The sequence below is a fragment of the Chinchilla lanigera genome, unplaced genomic scaffold (genome assembly GCF_000276665.1).
Source record: "Chinchilla lanigera isolate Chin_1 unplaced genomic scaffold, ChiLan1.0 scaffold00007, whole genome shotgun sequence".
Classification (NCBI taxonomy): Eukaryota; Metazoa; Chordata; class Mammalia; order Rodentia; family Chinchillidae; genus Chinchilla; species Chinchilla lanigera.
Window position 1 is genome coordinate 33,847,696 of NW_004955408.1, and position 19,867 is coordinate 33,867,562.

Genomic DNA, 19,867 nt, shown 5'->3' on the forward strand with positions numbered 1-19,867 from the left:
TCCTATCACCTTGTTTTGAAATTTTGTATCCTTTTTATTGTTTTTGTGTTACTTTGTTTTTGTCTTGGTTGTTGTTATTTCATTTTCTTTTCTCATTAAAATATAAACATAATAGATCTTCCTAGAGTGTCAGTTATACTTGAATGATTAGAAAACACATTGTTTCTATATCAAATCTAATATAGATATATAGAATGTAATGGAAAGTGTATTCAAAAATAAATTTAGAAACAAACAAAAATCTTTCTTCAGCCTATGCAAAGACCAACCTGTGAGGAAGGATATCTGCTCTCATTTTTGTCATTGGAGTTTCTTTGATGGAAAAGTTATAGAAAAACAGTGCTACTACTAATAATCTTGAGCTTATCTTTTCCTATGTTGAAGAATTTCATAGTGTCATGTAGTTTTTGAAGCAGAAGTAAGTTTAGATGTTAACTGTTCCTTTCATTTCTACTGGAAGCTTTAAAAGCTTATCAGAATAAGGCCAATCTAAGCAGCCCTAAAACCCAGCTATCCACATATTCTGTCTTATCCAATTCAATGTAAATTGCTTGCCATAATGGCAAAAATGTTACGCATATACTTTCATAGAATTGATCTTTGGCTTGATAATTCTATTTGTTAATTGTGGAATGGTAAAGAATTTCTCAAAGGAATTTATATCTTCTTGATGTACTATGAGAAATAGTTTCTGTTGAAGTATAAGACAAATTGCCTCAAGTAAGACTCAAATAAATGCTGCAAGTTACATAATATATTTGATTTTATGTGTTGGCACCTTTGTATAGTTTTAACCATTAAAATTCAAGATCTGAAGCAGTGCCTTCAAAGTACAGAGAAAGCAAGTCTTATCATTTGAATCTGACTTTCCAAATGTGACTTGTAATATTTTCTCCATCCTTTACAATACAATGAAAATGTCATTTTCCTAGATCGTGATTCGGGGTTAATATGAGTCATGTATTTGTGTATTCACTAATGGTTTGCTGAAACCTAACCTTGTCCTGTGGTTTGTGATGGGGTAGCAATACTTGGAATTTTCATACCTATGGTTTAATGGTAATGGGTAAAACTTTTAATAAAATAATATTACAACCGAACTCGGTAGATTATCTGAGTTTATGGAAGTTGTAATTTGACTTGTAAAGAAGTTAACTGATCTCAGAGGAACAATTATGACTCATACTTGAGGGGTTTATGTCTTGGCAAGTCTCCAATACTGAGTTGCTTTTGTTTCAAATTTCTTTAGTTATTTATATAAATGATTAGGATGGATTCTACTTACTTTAATTTGTTTGGGAAGAAAATGATTAATAACTACTACCAAAAACACATGATGCAGAAAGAGCATTTCATATCACATGAATCTTGAAACTTATGTTTTTCATAAATGACTCTATAGCACGCAGTATGGTTGCAAACATAATTGAAGAATAATCAGTGTTTCTTGTAAAGACACATACCACTCATACATAGACAACCCTTCAATGCTTATTTGATTCAAACATATAATGCCTTTTGTAGGTCAAAGTAGTTGAATATTAGTCATTTTACATGGCTTAACTGAAACTCTCTAACTGCCACATGTGCCTTATATCCATAGCAAGTCACAGAATCTCAAAGTCGACATACCTAACAATGAATTCATGAGTTTATCTCTGATATTACTGCCTTATGGGATATTTTGATGTCCATTTCATTTGCTAAGCTGGAAACCTGTAGCCCATTTTTCATACTTCCCTTTCCCTTACCAATTAGTCGAAAAGCTCATTGTGCTCTTTCAACTGTTTTCTTCATAATATCTCTTGATTACATGAACTTTTCTCCACCCTTGTTGCTGGAATGCTTAATCATCTTTTACTGAGACCACTGAATGGACACCCTGATCTCCCACTACCAAATAGGTCTATTTCAAGGTATTCTCCATACTGTAGTAAAAATACTTGAAAACTGCAAATCTGAAAATGTTTCATTGTGATGTGCAAGTCCTACTCAGAGTCCTTCAGTGGATTTCTACAGTACTTCTTCAATGAAACAAAACCCTTTACTCAGTGTATATAGATGCAGGTAAAGTTAGCTATCCAGTTATAATCTATTGTCTCTGCTTCCTTACAAAGGATCCTTATACAAAATGTGATCAAAATAAATAATGAATGTCTAAATTTTCAAAAGTTATTACAATAAAATAGGCATTGCCATTGATCCGCCTCTATATTCCCTCCGTTGCTTTGAAAACACTTACATCATTGCTCTTGCCACTTTTAACACAGTTCTGAAAGTCCTCTTTTGTGTTTTTATGAGGTTTGATGAAAAATACAGTGAATGCTGCTGCTGAGTGTCATCCAATGGAAGATAAACATGTAAAGCACAGCAGCTTGTTCTCATCCACCTTTATCATCGGATATGGCATCTGTGATATCTGGCTCTTCCCTAAAGTGAAAGTGACTATGAACGATAAATATTTTCAACTGTTTCACAATATTGAGTTAGCTGTGCCTCCACAACTAAAGATACTCATGAAAGAGGACTTCTAGAATTGTTCCAGAAAATGGCAAGAAAAAAGATAAATGTGCTGAAAGTAATTTTGAGAAAGCCTAATGGCAATATGTCTTTTAGTGTAATTAATTGTCTTCTTTAACAAAGAAGTATTCAACATATTACTTTTTATCATGTCTTATGGTTTTGAAGGTGACAATAAAACTTGCTTTCAGATGTGAGTAACCGGTGAACTGTAATTAGTATTGTTGGATATTCTGGAGAAAGCACTTTTAAAGTGGCTATTTTCTGTGAGGCATGAGCTTTTGCCTTTGTTATTTTCACATTTTTATTGTCTAGAGTGTGGATGTGAGAGTTGCAGTACTGGTATTGTGACTATAAGGAGATGTTAGAGAAGAAAAGTAGAAAAAGTCTGGGTCTCTTCATGACTGTGAAGTCACAATAAAGTGGCTATCTTCAGACATCACTTAAGTAGGGAAACATTAATCTGTATATCATTAAGCTCTCATTATTTAGTTTTTTAATGAAGATGAATTTATTCAGTCATTGAAATGTTACTGTGGAATTTGGTCTCTGTAGCTCAGTAGCATTTTCTATGTCCTTCTATTGTAGCTTATTTTCATTTTTCTCATTTTGGCTGCACAGAATTTCTTTTTTAATTATTATTCCTTTAAATTCAGTTTATTGGTACAATTTAGAGTACATAAGTATCATATTCTTCATAGAGAATATGTACTTGTATATGATATATTTTGATTCCTCTTTTTTCCCAGTCCACTTCCCTTTCTTCAACTCCTCTTCCCCTCCCTAATTCTGTTTCCATTTTATACTTTTTTATAATGTTTTTCCTTTTCCTCTTCTTCCTTTTCCCATTCCATCTCCTTAGTTCCTCTTTCTTTTTGAACAGTTTCTTCCTATTTCATGATATCTATTATACACTTTGGTCCTTATTTATTCTTTTAGTTTCTCATATCAGAGAGACAATGCTATATTTACACAAATGTGTCTGATTTATTTCACTTAAAAGTATGGTCTCAAGGTACATCCATTTACCTAGAGATGTTTCAAGTTTATCCATCTTTATGACTGAGTAGTACTCTATCATACATAAAGAAAAACATATCTTCTTTATCTATTGCTCAGTTGATGGCATTTGGGTTGTTTCTGAGATTGAGCTATTACCAACTGTGGTGCTATAAATACAGTTATAATGTTTTCAGTTCTTCCAGGAAGATACCTAGAAGGGAGTAGTTGCATAAAATTGGACCTCTAATCCTAGTTTTTTGAGAAATCTCCACACTGATTTCCACAGTGGTTGCACCAGTCTACACTCCCACCAACAAAGGAGAAGGGTTCCTTTTCCCACAGCCCCTCCAACATTAGTTATTGGTTGATTTCTTGATAATAGCCATTTTTCCAGGGTGAGATGGAATCCCAGCATTGTTTTTATTTTATATCTCTTAATTGACCAGTGATGTTGAACATATTTTCATATATTTATTTGCTATTTGTATTTCTTCATCTAAGAAGTGTATATTCATCTCAGGTGCCCATTTTTAGACTGGGGCTTTAAATTTTGGTGGTCTGATATTTTTTCATTATATCATTTATGTTCTAGATATAAATCCTTTGTCTGAGGAAAAATTAGTTAAAACTTCCCCCACTCTGTGGGTTGTCTTTGCATTCTCTTCCTGATTTCTTTTGCTGAGCAAAAGCTTTTTAATAGGACGAAATCCCAGTTGTTGATTCTCTGTATATTTCCCATGTAATTGGTGTTTTATTCATGAAATCTTTGCCTGTCCCTATGTTTTTAAGAGTTCTGCCTATTCTCTCTTCCTGCAGATTGTTTCTGTTTTACTATGTAGATCTTTGATCCATTTCAATTTTAGTTGAGTGAATGCTGTTAGACATAGGTCTAATTTTAATCTTCAGCATGTAGAAAGCCAGTTTTTCCAGTACCATGTGTTAAAGAGGCTATCTTTCTTCCTGTGAATGTGTTTGGCTCCTTTGTGAAAGATAAGGTGGCTGAGTGTGTTTGGAGTTGTTTCTGCATATTTTAATTTGCTCCATTGATCCTCAGGTTGGTTTTTCTGCCAGTACTATGCTGTTTTTATCATAGTAGATTTGCAGTATAATTTTAAATCGGGGATTGTGATATTTCCTGTCTTGCCTATGTTGCCCAGAATTCTTTTTGCTGTGCTATATCTCTTCTGGTTCCAAATTAATTTTAGGAATGTTTTGTCTAGTTCAGTGAGATATGCTAACGGTATTTTGATTGGTATTACATTAAATCTGTATAACAACTTTGGGAGTACGGCCATTTTCACTATGTTTGTTCTTCCTATCCATGAACAAGGGATATTTTTCTTTTTTCTGATATCTTCTTAATCTCATTTTTCAGAGTACTATAGTTTTCAGTGTATAGATCTTTTACTTACTTTGTTAGATTGACTCCTCAGTAGTGTATTTCTTGCTTGCTGCCCTACATGTTTGGCATACTCTCTGCATACACTATCACTTCCTTCTATCATTTAAATTACCATTAATTTTTCAGAATCCTGCAATTTTAATACCTTGGCAAGCTTTCTTGTTTTCACTAAAATATGTCAAACTTCTTAAATATCTCTACTGCAACTGTGTTCTTTTTTCAATATTTGTTTCAATTTCTTTTTGAGTAGTTCGATGTATTCTTTACACACAATGAAATGCACTTTTTTGTTCCTGGCTTGGTGAGTTATTTTAAATGTATGATTACCATTACAATTAAAATATGTAATTTTTACATCACCACAAAAACTGACTTATTCTCCTTTAAGGTAAATTTTTCTCTCTTCAGCTTTTAGCCCCTGATAAGTATTGATTTGTTTTACATTTCTATATTGTTTCTTCATAAAACTGAGACACTTGCCCTAGCTTTACTAATGCATATTGGATAAATAAAAATCATATATATTTGTGTTATATAATAGCATGTTTTAATACCTGCATGAAATGATTAGATAAAGTAATTAACATATCCATCATCTCACATACTTTTGATGTTAAGAGCATTCAAGATCAAATCTTTCAGCAATTTCCTGTAGTCACCATTAACTCTAGTCCCCATGCTGTAAATAGGTTTTCAGAACTTATTTAACCTTTCTAACTGAAACCTTGCATTCTATAACTAGTGTCTCCCTATTTCTCCCTTTTCTCCCCTACCTTCTGTCCCTGATGACAATTATTCTATTCTCTGCTTCTATGAGATCTACTTTCTCAAAGATTTCTCATATAAGTAAGATAATGCAGTATTGGTGTTTTGTGCCTAGCTGATTTCCCTTAACTTAATGTCCACCTGGTTCATCCATGTTACAAATGATATAATTTCTTTTTAAAGGCCAAACAGTATTCCATTGTGTATTATACCACATTTTCTTTATCATTCACTCATCGATACACATTTGACCTATTACCACGCCTTGGCTATTATGAATAGTCCTGCAATAAAGGTGTATTTTTGATGTACTGATTTCATTTCTTTTGTATGCATATTCAGAAATAGAATTACAGATTCAAATAGAAGTTTACTTTTAATGATTGGAGGAACCCCACAGTGTTTTAGAGAATTGCTGTACTAATTTACATTTCTGCTTGAGCATACAAGGACTTGCTTTTCTCCACATTCTCATCTACACTTATTTTTTCTCTTCGATAGTAGGTATCCTCATTGTAGTTTTCATTTGTATCTTCCTGATTGCTGATGTATAAAATTTTTTCCATGTTATTTTGGCCATTTGTGTATCTTCTTTCAATAAATGTTTACTTAATCCCTTTGCTCATTTTTATCAATTTTTTGGCATCAAGTTGTCTGAGTTGCTTGCCTATTGTTGATTACACATTCCTTAATTTCTGTGAGAAATATGATTCGTAAATATTTTCCTCCATTTTGCAGGTTGTCACTTTATTGTTCCCTTTACTGTGGAGAAGCTTTTCAGTTTGATGACATATCATTTGTCTATTTTTTTAAGAGCAGGAAAATTTATTGGGAAAAGGAATGGGGAATAGAAATGGAGAATAAAAGTAGCTCCTGAGAGACAGAAGAGGTCCTGAATTGGTCGATTTATTTGTTTATTTTTGCTTTTGTTTCCTATGTATTGGTGCTTTGGGGGCAATATCAGAGAAAGAGAGAGGGACAGAAAGAGATAGAGAGAGAAAGACAGAGACAGAGAGCAAGAGAGGAGAAAGAGGAGGAGGAGAAGGAGAAGCAGAGGGAGAAGGAGAAGGGGAAGGGGAAGGGAAAGCGGAAAGGGAGAGGGAGGGGAGGAGAAGGGGAAGGAGGAGAAGGGGAAGGAAAAGGAAAAGAGAAAGCATTGCCAAGACTAATGTCCAGATTTCTCCCTGTATTTCTCTTGTAACTTTATAATTTCAGATTTTACATTTAGATTTTAGTACATTTTTATTTGATTTACTATATGGTACAGAATAAGGATCTAATTTTATTTTTCTGCTTGGGGATATCAGTTTTTTCATCATTTATTTAAGAATGTGTCTTTTCCCTATGTATGTTCCCCACAGTTTTTGAAGATCAATTAACTGCAAATATGTGGCTTTCTTCCTGGGATTTCTATCCTTTGCCATTGATCAATGAATCTGTGTTCATGACAGTTGTATATCATGTTATTTTGATTTCTATAACCTGGTGGGGTATTTTGGAATCAGGAAGTATGATGCTCCCAGTTTTGTTCTTCTGTTCAAGATTGTTTTGGTTGTTCAAGTTTTTTGGTGATTCCATGTGATTGTAGGTTTTTCTCTTTCTGTAAGCAAATTGATGTTCATTGAATCTCAATTGATTTTAGTTCTATTCTCATTATTTTAATTTCATTTTTCTAGCTTCTTTGACTTAGCATAATGGTCTTGAGACTTACTCATGTTTTTGCATATCAGTAGTTCTTTTTTTTTGCTGAGAGCTACACCACTGGATGAGTATACCACAGTTTATTTATCCATTCATATGTTGATAGACATTTGGGTTATTTCCAGGCTCTTGCTGTTTAAATAAAGCTGTTATAAACACTGACATACAATTTTTTGTATAGACATATGCTTTTGTTTCTCTTCGTTGAGCACCCAGAAAAAACCCAAGTCATATGGTAAATGTATATGTAACTTCATGCAAAACAACTAAGCTGTTTTCCAAAAGGGCTGTACTATGGTACTATTTTACAGTTCCATCAAAAGCATAGGAGAGTTCCAGATGATCTGCACCCTCACCAGTAATTTGTATCATTAGTATTTTACAATTTATCCATGTTAGCTGTACAGCAGTAACTTACTGTGCTTTTAATTTGTATTTTGCTGGTGAGTGATGATATTGACTCTCTTTTTCATGTGCTTATTGGCATTTACATACCTTCTCTGATAAAATGTGTATTCATATTTTCTGCCTATTTCTTTTTTGTTTTGTTTTGTTTTGTTTTTTTCTCCTGTACCGGGAACCCAACTCACGACCTTGCGCTTGCCAGGCAGGCGCTTTGCTGCTGAGCTAAATCCCCAGCCCCATTTCTGCCTCTTTCAAGGGGCTGTTAGTCTTCTTGGGTTGTAAGAGTTTCTGATATATATAATATATTCATCGGAAATGGATACAAGGATTTTTAAATAAAAGATTTCTTTTGTCAAACAATTTTACAGAGTTCTTATACTGTTTTAGATTTCTGATAGCATTGTGTGAGAGTGCTAATTCTTTCACATCTTCACCTGCATTTATTATAGTCAGTCTTTTAGTTTTAGACATGGTGTGTGTGTGCATGTGTGTGTGTGTGTGTGTGTTATTTTATTTTGAGGACAGCTGTCAATTTACAAAAAGTTAAAAGATTATACACAGTTTCTAAATAGCCAGTGCCTAGTTTCCTCTATTATTAGCATCTTACATCAGTATAGTATATTTATTGTAATTAATGAATCAATATTGACATATTAAATCCATGCTTTATTCATTTTTATTATTTTTCTCAAATTCCCTTTTTGTGTCCTAGTATCTCATGTAGAAACTTGAATAACATTTAGTTGTGATGACACCTTAGTTTACTCTTGACTTGGATTTGTTCATAGCGTTTTTAATTTTCATTTTCTTACTGAATAGTAATTCTATCTTTTCATGTATTACTGCATATCTTCTTTGATGAAGTATCTATTCAAACCTTTTGGTCACTTATTCTTATTATTGGATGAATTGGGAGTTTGTGTGGTGTATGTGTTTTGTTTGCAAGCCTCTTGTCAGACATATTCCTTGTAAATCTTTTCTCCCAGACTGTGTCTTGTCTTTTCAGTTCCTTGTGACTGTGATGAACAATGTTTGCAGTTTTGATGATACCCAGTTTGTCATCTTTTCTTTCTATGTTTTTTTCTTTTTTTTGATCTTTTTGAAACAGGGTCCCACTATGCAGCTCAGGCTGAACTTGAGCTCACTTTATAGCCCAAGCTGGTCTCAAACTTGCAATGATCCTCCTGTTTCAGCCTCCCAAGTGGTGGGATTACAGGCCTGCGCCACCACCATGCCCGACTAAAATTTTTTTTTGATGTTGTTTTGCGGTACTGGGGATTGAACTCATGACCTTGAGCTTGCCAGGCAGGTGCTTATGCTACTGAGCTATTTCCCCAGCCCCTCTTTCTGTGTTTCATGCATTTTTGTGATGTTCTGAGAAATCCTCAGGTACTTCTAAGTAAAAACAATATTCTCCTATATTTATCCATTTTACTTTTAGGTCATTTTACTTTTTATATTTAGATCTTTTGATGTTTATTAACCACAACCTTTACAAGCAATTTGTTTTATCCTTAATTTTGCACAGTTATATTTCAGAGCAATTTTACACCCACAGGAAGTGAAAGGTATGGATAGTATTCTAACTTTTAGTATATCAATATTTTTCTCTTAGCCATAGATTTCCTTGACTAAAAGTATTATGTTTAAGTATGTGATCAATCTTACATGTCTATATTTGTTTACCTGAGTATCCAAATTGAGGATATCAATATGTAACACAACAGCCATTGTTAATTTCCTATCACCTTGTCTGAGATTCTGTACTGCTTTTATTGTTTTTGTGTTCTTTTCTAAGTGTATGTGTGTTTGTTAAGATGTTTTCATTCTTTTATCTCTAAAATAAAAAAAAAAAAATAAAATGAAAGTATTTCACCATGCCAGTATTACCCTTCAAATTTTTTAAATGCATAAGAGTTGTGCGTCAGTCATAGTTCCTTGATAGTAAGCAATAGAGACCAACTCTTTTTCTTTAACCAAAACAGACAGTTTTTCAAAAACATGAGGGAGCTCTTCAAATAGAAGAGGATGATTAGAATCAATGGGACTCGGAAGTATGAACTCTCCCAACGTTCTCTCCGCTCACTTCCACTGCAGTAAGTGATCTGAATCCTTTTTGATCTTTGAGGTAGGGGAGAAGTACTTTTTTGTCGTTGCTTCCCAATTCAAATTTGAGAGGAGGAGACGACTGGGGAATGAAACCTGTCACCTGGTGTAGGTTGGCCATGTGCCTACTCCTTACCTAAGAAGGGAACCCACATCAGTGCCTCACCACAGACCCTGTTCAGGTGGGGCAGTCATTCCTTAAAAGAAGTTTGGGGGCTAATACTTAAAGGCAAGGTAAATGTTAGGCAGCCCCAAGATACAAATGGTATCTATATGTAAAATGTTGCCTTAAATCTCTCTTTCTGGCTTCTGTGTGTGTGTTTTCTTTTGCATTCCACAGGCAGAAACCAAAATGATTTGAAAACAGGTATGTCTATGTAAATTAAGTGCTCATTCTGACCCAGATTTTTCACTGAAAAATCAACAGTTTTAAGGAAGAAAATATACACTAGTGAAAGAAAGAACCAAGAGCTAGAAAAACCATGTTCTAGTTCTATCGCTGGGTGTTAACTGGCTGTGGGATCTTCACAAAACCTTTAATCTCTTTGAATCTGTTTCCTGAAATACACAATGAAATTATTCAAGTAAATAATGGCCATGTCTTTTCTAATGTTTAGATCTTTGATACATTTTTATTTTAGTTTAGTGCATCATTGGAGATATGGGTCTAGGTTCAACCTTTGGCATGTGGATAGCCAGTTTTCCCTGCACCATTTGTTAAGAGGTGATCTTTCCTTCAGTAGAGAGATTTAGATGCTTTGTCAAAGATAACATTGCTGAGTGTGCCTGGGGTTTTTTCTAAATCTTCTATTTTGCTCTATTGATCTGTAATACTGGTTTTTGTTTGCTTGTAGTTTTTGTTTCTCTGTTTTTCTTTTTCCCCCAGTATCATGTGGGTTTTATCATTGTAGCTTTGTAGTATAATTGAAGTCTAGGACTGTGATGCCCCTGCCTTGCTCTTGTTGCCTAGAATTGCTTTTGCTATTCTAGGTCTCTTCCATATGAACTTTAGAATGGCTTTACTCAGTTCTATAAGGAAGGTCATTGGTATTTTGATTAACATTGCATTAAATCCATATATTGGTTTTGGAAGTATGGCTATTTTGACTATAGAAAGAGTAACCATAGTAACCATATAGTAACCATATTATAGTAACCATAATAAGAAAATAAGAATACACAGGACATATACAAATTGCTAGGCAAAATACAGGTAACCGAGCTAAATTTGACTTTCAAATAATAAATAAATTTTAGACATATTTAAAAATTCTATTGTCCATCCAAAATTCAAATTTAACTGGATGTTTATGTTTACTTGCTAAATCTAACCACTCAAAAACATGTAGTCAGGCACACATATATACACAAGAAGAGAATGACTTAATAAGTGGACTTGCATGTAGGTTCTTGTATTAGCATTTTTATACTGTTTTTTCTTAACTGAATCTGTAGGATCTTCAGTATAATTTTTCACTTGAACTCAAGGGGGTATTCTAGATGAAGTAGTGTCTCATCTCTTGATTACAACACTATCTGAATATGGTGCCTTTTAAGAAATAACAATTTTTTATCTCAAGCAAATTTTTTTCATTGAGCTCCATGAATGAATTTCTTAATTGTGTTGTCCTGTGCAATGCAGTGGTAGGTTTTCACCTGGAACATGTATTTGCCCAAGCAGCTTAATAGATTTCTGACTGAATGAGCACTTTGCCTTGTTGGGAGTTGAGCTTTCCTCTAAGTGCAACCCATTGGCTTTCTTAATCTCCTTTGTTTTGTGCTCCTGTACCTATTAATCACACAGAAGCTGCTTATCCTTCATTTCTGATGGATACTTTATGTAATAAGTCCTGACCTTCAGCACTGAGTAATCACCTGGGACTCCTGCTTATGGAAGTTCAATAACTATACAACAGTGATATTGTTGATATATGAGCTTTTTTTCTTTCATGCTTTCCACACTACATGTAACAAAATGACAGAATATCTTTATTCTGTTTCTGCAATTTTCAATTACTTATTTTAACTTTGACATATAACATATGGGAGTTAAATCTGAATAAGGATTTCTCATTTGTAAGTCATATTCAAGGCATTTGAGGGCCTGCGTGTTTTTAAAGACAAAATTTAATTTATTGATAAGAGCAAATTCGCTCTGTTATGGCTAAAATGTGGTATGTATAGTAATCACTCTTAACAATCTGCGGCTTTGCTGTCAGGAAATGTACCAGTACAAAGCTAAGGCAGTAGAATGGAAAAAAAAAAAAAAAAAACAAACCAAACTGATCAATTGGGTGCTTAGAAAAAGTGAGTACAAAAGACAATCACTTGATTATACTGCAGCTCAACTCAAGGGTAAATGACTTGTGGGATGGTGATGTGGAGGTGAAATGAAATTTATAAAATAGAATTTCCTAGTAGTTTGATAAGAAAATTGAAAATTCCACATTTTCTTCACTAAATTTATTTCTGAAAAGACAAAAGCAAATGCCAAGAGTTGCATATTCATACATTTCCTAAATTTATTTAGTAAAATAGATTTCTATCTTGTCTAGACTTCTTCCCAGCCTATGAAGAGCTTTCTATTACATATTCACCAGAGCCCTAACTGTCTTTGCCCGTGCATTTAACAGTAATGTAGTCTACTTTTTAAACTTTAAGATTGGACTTTAATAAGTATTCAGTTTTATTCATAACATTAGTTTTTATTTTATTATAGTAACCTATCTGGGCACCTATTTCATATAAGATTTAAAAGATGGAAAACAAGAGCTTTATTTCTCACATTTATAAATGTATATTGTTTTATGTCCTCCAAAATAATCACATATTCTGAGCTTCCTTTTGAAATATCCATGATCTAATTGAATTTTTCTTGCAGTTTCTCCTTTTACCCACTATCCACATATCAGAACTTATCTACCATCATAACCAGTTCAAGTCCTACTAACTAGCTGCTTAACATTTTGTCAACTTTATGTTTATTTGTTTATTACTTTTTGTTGCCACCTACAACTTCTTCCCCCACCTCACCTCATCTTGTGGACAGCTTACGGATGCTGGCGTTCAGCAGTCTCCCTGCTTCCACCAATCTTCCTTCCACTCTCTCTTCCTTCCATTCTGTTCTCTCCTAAATTTAGTCTGGGCTATTGTTCCAAGACCTACATGGCCCTATATCATCATCTGTTGCCTGTTCCTTCAAGTACAAAGTTGTAATTTCCAATATATTTTTTTAAAAATAGAGTGAGCATGCATTAAACTTTTATTTAACTCATTAATGAGAAAGTGTAATAATAAAATTAGTTTTAAAATGATATGACACATGTACTTAAGAGAAATAGAAAAATAAATGCAAAGAAAGCATGCTAAATCAAACACAATACTATTTGAATAGTACTGAAAAATAAAGGCTATCGCCTTTGGGATTATCTGCTCTACCACCCAAAAATCAGTTTATCAGTTTTCTGCATATTAAATCTAGCTTTATAGACATGGAAACACCTGGACTTTAATCAGGGGTAAAAAGTGTGTAAATGTTCATGAGATGAACTCTGGGCAACTTATTAGATAATTCCAAGATGACTATGCACATAATACAGTCCTCCTTATGCTCTACATTCTTAATTAACCACTTGTCAGCCCAATTATTTAAATGCAAGATGACCAAAAATTACATTTTAAAATTAATCTTTATAAGAGAATATAGCAGGAAATATAAAACGACCACCTTACCAAATATATTCAGTACCTGAATTGACTTTGAAATGACAGCTTGCCCAAGCGGCACTCAGTGTAAACACATAAACATGATGCCTAAGTGGTGTGCTGGGTAAACTGTTAGGTGGTTAACAAAGCTCTATGCACAGTTCTCTTCCCTGAGGTCACCAAAGGTTTTGTTACACTTACCTTTCCATTTTTTAAGGCTTATACACTTACTATTATTTTTCTGTAAATGTTTGACTAACCTGTTCCTCTGAGATGGTCATTCTTTCAATATTTATCTAAACTCATCTCCCTTACCCCTAGCTTATTCATAGTGTAGATCACCATCCTGTTTTTAGTTTATTCCTCAGCAGTAATATGTATGTATATACGTACATATGCATGTATGTATATGTATGCATGCATTTGTCTCTTTACTAAAATATACACCAGAGTATTATCTGTCCTGTTCATTATTGCATTTCCCTTGCCAAGAACAATGCCCACTTCTGAGTGACTGACTGTTGTATGCTAAATGAATGATATCTACAGACTTGTCATAATGTTCTTTTTAAAATTTCAGAAATTATTCAAATTTCATTTTAACAAGGACTGCCAACATAATCATGTAGTGAAGCAGAACATTTACTGGTTATGGAGAGGTTTCAATACCTGCCTTATTACATTTTGAAGGTGGGGCTTTTCTTCAGGTTAGCATGATCTGAACCTGAAATTCTTCTAAAAATATATTTGAGAGAGCATGTTCATACAATCAAAAGATCCTATAGTGATTATATATAATGTGAGCCTGTCTGTTATCAAAATAGCTTGTTGCCTTCTTCAGAGATACAAGCTTCTGTCCTTCACCACCCTTAGGAAAGGTCTGTATGCCATCATGTGCCTAAGGTCCAGCAGTCTTTATTTTAAACAATACCTAGGGATTCTGAGCCTGACAGTACATGAATCACATGTTGACAAATGCTGGTCTGGAAAATCCAGATTGCTAGCTGCCTGCCAGAATATTTGCATTCTATTTCAGGGTTGGCAAAACAGAGACTTGGGAAAAACTGCTTTGGGAATTAGGTTCCCAAGAACAACATCCTGCAATGAAAAACTTCGAGCAGGATCAATAAAGGAGGGAGAATTACTTAAACTGGGATGAAAGCCTTGTATAGTCTGCAAAATTGAATAGGAGCAACATTCCTAATAAGCTGTTGACGAACAATGATGGAATTTTGAAGTTTGAAAATACTTAGGAGACTGTCCACATTCTGATTTTTTGTTGCATGGATTTCAGTCTCTAACTTGGAGGGTCAAGATGCCTCTATAACACATCTTGGCAAAGCATGATAAGACCTTTAAGGAGCTCCTGGTAAAATTTCTTCTGGGTTCTGTTCAGAATCCTATTTCATTCATTTTCAGATGGACAGATGACCCCAAACTAACTCACCAGCTTTATCTAAAATGTTGATGGTCCCATTAGCTTGAAGTAAATGACCTGAACTAAAATTTCAGTTGATGACTATTGCAATGTAGACAGAATTTGCAGATTGAGATTAGACAAATACTTGATTAAACCAACAATTAAACAAAACTTGGTCATTTTAGGAGTATGTAACAGAATTTAGAGCTCTTTCATTGACTCATTTACAATGTCCAAGTTAAAATTTTAAATTACTTGGCATGTGAAGCAATAGAAAATGTTACCGCCAACAGACAAATATTTTTTGAAGAAGAGACATGCAGGTGATATAATTTAGTAAACCAGTGAAAACCAGTCCCTAATCTTGAAATCTGTTATTCTAGCTTTGAATCCCACTTTGTTTCCCCGTGTAAAACATTATATTGCTAAAATCCTATGCTATGTTTCTTCCAACTTAGCAAAAATATCTTGGTCTGACTAAGATTGCTCAAAAATGACAGTGATTATTAAAACTGCTACGATAGGAGAGTATTTCCAGGTATTTATTAATATTTTCTATCCTCTCAAAAAATTTAGTTGCCTTATTGGAGTTTTACTTTACTAATCAAAGTCCTCTTTCGTTCCAGTTGCAATATCATCCAGCTAAGTAATGACTTTACTAGCTTCCTAAATAGCTCTGGGGGGTATGTAGTCCACTTCTAACAATGAAGACCTAGTAAAAGTCAGCTATTCCTCAAATGTGTACCGACCTCATCTACCTTCTGCACTGAATATGGACATCTCATCTGGTCTATAAGAGAAATAGTCTGTTAGCCATGGGGTGAAACCCTGGGGTAGAGTCATAAGATGAGTGATTCTGTGTCTCTAACAACACTTCTGAAAATTTGCATCAACGCCCCTCTACACTCTTTGTTACATGCGATAAACAACCCTATTTGCTTCTTTGACAGAAATAACGGATTTCATTTTCTAAACCAAACATATTCCAAATTGACAACTTCATAAGGGAAGTAAAAAACATGCTGTTCTATGTCAGTCCTTGAGAGTCACATTTCCTTTGTTCTATTTGGTTCTTGGGCATCACCTGCTCTAAGATAAACCATAGATTTTTTTTTATATGTAAAATCAGAAACACTGCATTAAACGTATATACATTTTATAAGACCTAAATCTATTTCGACAATATAAATCTATAGCGAGACGGGGCCTGGAATAGTGCTTAAAACAAAAATGAGTTACCACTGCACACTGACTGCAATGCCGAAAATCCAAACAAACAAACAAACAAGTACACTGCAGAGACGCTTGCTGGCAAGTGTGAAGAGAACAGACGCTGCCATTCACTCCTGGGGAGAATGCAGAATGTTACCGCCGCTTCGCAGCACGAGGCTGTAGGCTTTTATAAAGCCACATATAGTCTTACTATGCGATCTTACAGTTATACTCTTAAATATTTACCTGTCTGTTAGGGTTTAGATCTAAAATGCACCCCCCCTCCCCCCGCAAAGCCTCATGTGTTTGGAGATCAGGCCTAGTTGGTGGAGGCAGGTCACTGAAAGATGACCTGGAAGGGTATATTGTACTTCTAACCTCCTCCTCTCTGCTTCCTAGCTGCCGTGGAGAAAGCAGCAGTTCTGCCACATTGTTCCTGCTTTGGAGTCACCAACCATGGGCCAGATCTTTTGAACTGGTGAATTTAAACTGAGAGGGGAAGCACTCAAGATGTTCTTCAACAGAGGAATAAACCTTGGTATGTCCGTGCAATGGGGTACTAGTAGTGATTTACTGAAGTTATTAAGCCACTGTATCGGTCACCTTTCATTGCTGAGACAAAATATCCAAAATATACAGCTTAGGAAAGTTTATTTTGACTGTTTCAGAGGTTTTAGTTCCTGACTGGCTGGCCATCGTGGTGCAAGGACCTGGCAGAGAAAATCTCAAGTCATGCTGTCTTACAAGGAGAACACAAGGGGAAGAGCCAGAGTATAAGGGATTTGTCTTGGTTACTTTCACATCGCTGAGACAAAATACTTGATGTTCACAACTTAAAGAAGGTTTATTTCATCTCGTGGTTTCAGTCAGTGGTTGGCTGGCTCCAAGGCAGGAATAGGATGGCAAAGGGGCATGGCAGAGGAAAAGGTTCTTCACCTATGGCAACCAGGAAGCACAGAGAAAAGAGCCAGGGACAATAATACACCTTTTCAAGTCACGCCCCCAGTGACCCATCTCCGATCAGGCCCCATTTCCTAATAGCAAGTCGGGTATAATGCCCCCATGATCCAAAAACCTTCCAAATGCATGAGGTTTCCAGGGCCATTTTGGACCTGAACCATAATAGGATCAGACACCAGATGTATTCCCTAAGGCCATGCCCTCAGGGCCCAACCAAACACACTCAGAAATGTTCTTTACTTAGTCTTGTAGGCATAATCTTACAAGCCAACCAAGTTCACAGTCACAATCACAGCACAGAAAAGCATACACCAGCATGAAATGCATATTGCTATACGAAGGTAGCCAATCTGACAAGTCTACATACTCTGAGTCCACTGACATAACTTTATAACACAGAGTGAATTTTTAATTTATACATATTTTAAGACAGAAATAGATCAATGGATACAGAATGGGATGCAGAATATTAAAAAGATATAATGTGTGAAATAATCTTACTGAGGAAGACAGGGAGGGAAAATATTAATCTAATTAACTTTGGACATGGGTGGAGATTGTATGACTAAAAGCAAAAGGAACCATTCATAAGAACCATATTCTATTCTACTTGTTAAAGTTCTTTTCCATGGGAGTATAGATTAATATTTCTGAAATCACTAATATTTTAGAATAAATAAATAAATCAACAGATGACAGAGAAGGTAGCTGAATTACAAATAAACAAGAGGTAAGTTATAGTGATCTATGCAATAATGGATTCAAATTGTGGGTATCAGTATGAACTCATGCTTAGCTTAGTATAAATATATATAAATACATGTGGAAATTCCTTTAGCTTTGTTTAAATATACAAGATATTACATATGCGTATATAGGTATTTCCTTTCTCTGTCAGTTAGGAGTGTTTAGAAACAGTGACACCCCAGTGACACTGAGCATGTCTAGCACCCAGGGTTTGGTTTTAAATTCTATGCTTTTAGAAAGAGAAACGGAACTCCATGGAGAAACGGTTGATTGCAGGGCTGGGTGTGGAATATGCAAGATGCACCCGGAGTACCTGTGGTAGCAGAGAGTAAATCTTGAAAAAAATTGGTGTTCAAGGTATATTAAAGGGACGTAGGAGCCAACTGATGGAGCTCCCAAGGCCAAAACTAGAATAGCTTGAGAAACAAAATAGATGGCTTAACACTGGTTTATAACCCAGAATGTAAATAAATGTCTACTATTTCATATGATGAGAATGGACAAACCTATATAGAGGTACCCCCTCTGGATGAAGTAGAGAAAACTTCCACCCTTTAAATGTGGGCTGTGTATAATGGCCTCCTTCCGTATGGGGTGGAGAAGAAGAATAACTTTACAGTGGAGTCCCTCGAAAAACCTTATCTCAATGCAGTGACCGAGAGTAGCAGCATCAGTGACCATTTGTATTGTTAGCATGCATCCTTCCTATGATGAGATGAGGATGTAAGTTTACATCTGCCCTCTTCCCCTTTTTATAACTCAGTTTTAATTATGAGAAAAGTAAAAGACAACTCAAATGAAGGGATATTCTACATAATTGCTAGCAGACGCTACTCAATATTGTCAGGATGATAGTTTGAGAAATGAAAATCGGAGGCACTGTCATGCTCGAGAGGAGGCTAAGAGACTTGCCAACTAAATGTAATTACGTATTCTTGATAAGATCCTAGAACAGGAGAAAAGGCATTAGGTTAAACCTAGGGGAACCTGAATAATGTATAGACTCAATACGTATTAAAAACTCAATACTTTAAAAAAAAATCATGTGTCAGCACTGGCTTATTAGTGGTGACAAAAGCCCTATAGTTATGTAAGATATTGACAGTAGGAGAGATTTGATGCGGGCTAGAAGGGACCTCTCTGTGTAAACTTTGTAACTCTTCTGTAAATATACAAATATTATTGAGAATATTTATTTTTAAATGCATCTTGAGGGAGAGGAGAAGGATTTCTTAAAATCTGAGTAAGGTAGTACTGGGTTTGTGTTTGCCACTGAGTAGTTGAGTAGTGGAATGTATTGCTTTGCTAATGAGTAGTTGGCCTGGAATTTAAATGATTATCAGTCAGCATGTTAAGAAGTTATATCTCCTCTGGAGACTGCTTTTATGTTTTCTTCTAATCTGTCAAGTCAATAATCCCAAGATGAGGATTAATTTGTATTGTATTCAGTTAGACAGAATGAGAAACATAATCAATGTGGTAGTACTGAAATAAAAACTTGACTCTTTCTCACAATAATAGGCTTTTTTCCTGACTTGCAAGAAAATATTTCCCCGAGAAATAAAAGAGCTTTTCTTCTTCATCAAATCCAAAAACTTGACATGGAGAGAAAATAAAACCTTTTAATCACTTTAAAGAAAAAATTAAGTTGTTGGAAGTAATTCAACACATTAAAATACTTGGAATTCAAATATTTTTGTGCCAAATATATAAAAGAAAAAATAAGAATTAGAAAGAATGCCAAAAAACAGGGAGATATAAATACCCATAGTACCAAACAGCAAATCTGTTTAGTAAGCCAATGAATGGTCAGCAAGTGTACATTTCTTCTAGTGGTTTCCATTCCCTTATTATTTCCTTCCATCTCACTTCATTGATTTCATCCCAAAGTTGTCAAATTTTAAATGGCTAGTATCTTACCT

At 34.7% G+C, this 19,867-nt stretch overlaps 1 long non-coding RNA gene across 1 annotated transcript in view; it reads left to right on the forward strand.

Annotated features, from left to right (window-relative positions):
- Positions 1-19,469, forward strand: part of LOC106147078 — a 190,106-nt gene extending 170,637 nt beyond the window's left edge. Inside the window, exons 3-5 of the long non-coding RNA XR_001231808.1 lie at positions 9,781-9,891; positions 16,638-16,776; positions 16,907-19,469. This is a non-coding gene — a long non-coding RNA (uncharacterized LOC106147078). The remainder of the gene's footprint in view (positions 1-9,780; positions 9,892-16,637; positions 16,777-16,906) is intronic.
- The last annotated feature ends 398 nt before the right edge of the window (positions 19,470-19,867 follow it).